Genomic DNA, 1,534 nt, shown 5'->3' on the forward strand with positions numbered 1-1,534 from the left:
TTGATATTTTAAGCTATCCTAATCATACAACTTAAGAAAGTATCCATACAGAATCCAGGCACGCAAAATAATTGATTAAGTACGGGTTTTCTTAATACACAAATATAACTCCAAACTTTTGAGATAGTTTAGGAGATCTGGGTGTCATATTCGAACACCACTCTGTCACGATGTATTCTCCCTCACCTTATATTGTCGCGCTTGATTTCCTTTACGAGAGTGTGGGTTGGTTGTCCGACTTCGAAAGCTTCGAAACTAAACACACAAAAACAATTTAGTGATTCACGAATTAGATTTTTACATGATAACCCTAAGGTAAAAACATTGTTTTAACTCATTTATGAATTCAAACACTTTCATCCATCCGTTCCAAGATTGATATTTTATATTTTTGAACCATCATTTATCCTCGAAAGTATCATTCTCGATTTCCAACATGTTGAAGGTAAGATTTTCATAAAGTTTATACTTTTATCTCAACCTAAATTTATACTTTCATGAAGACTTTTTAAGCATTACTTCACCATTTCAAGGTAAGTCTCTTAATCAAAGTCCACACTTTTTAAATCAATATCTTCTAAGTTGATCTTACCACTTTAAAGTAAGTCATCTTAAGTAGATTCCACATTTCATACAATAGTTTCCCATGGTCATTTCAACACATTCTTGTTAGTGTTGATCTCATACTTAAACAACATTTTAACTCAAAATTTCCTATGCTACACTTTTTCACAATAACTCATTCACAAATTTTTTTTATTTCAAAGTTAGAAACTAAATGTTTCCTAAACACATATAGGTCATGATTTAGACCTAATGCTATGGAAAGTTTTGATCTTTCAACTTATCATTAAACACTTTAAAGGGTCCTTTGATAATAAAATCATCCCCTTTGAAACACAACCAAACCTCATCATTAAAAATATACTATTCTAAACTTGTCCAAGACCATGGTTTTTCAAGCCAAAAACAAGTGAAAATAATACAAACTTTGCATGGTTAGAAAACTCCTCAAAGGTTCCTTTGATGTAAATATCACCATCTTTAACCATGTTCCACTACAACAATTATTTCTATCATCAAATCCGAAAAATAACTATTTTGCATTTGTTCAAGGCTATGGTTTCTCAAGCCAAAAACAAATGAAAGGTTTCAAACTTTATATGGTTTAAAACTTTTTAAAGGCTCTTTTCAAAATTGTCACCTTTAACTCAAATCAACAAAAATACAACTTTTTAAACCTTCAAAACAGCCCCATGAACACAAAGAGTTCATGGTTTAAAAATAATTGTCTAAGCTAAAAAAAAAAAATATTTAGAGTTTTGAACATAACAAGAGGTTGGAAGATTTTTAGAACATTTCAACGGCTGAAAATGTTCATAACATACATATAAAAATCATACTAAAATTTCATAAACATATAATGGTTAGTTCTTAAGAAGATGAAGAATCAAAATGAAGAACTAAGAAGAACTACCTTAAGAGTTCTTAAAATTCTAAAGTGTAGAGAGAAAATGCCAAGGGTTTCCTCCTA

This window comes from Lupinus angustifolius, chromosome LG03 (assembly GCF_001865875.1).
Source record: "Lupinus angustifolius cultivar Tanjil chromosome LG03, LupAngTanjil_v1.0, whole genome shotgun sequence".
Taxonomy (NCBI): Eukaryota; Viridiplantae; Streptophyta; class Magnoliopsida; order Fabales; family Fabaceae; genus Lupinus; species Lupinus angustifolius.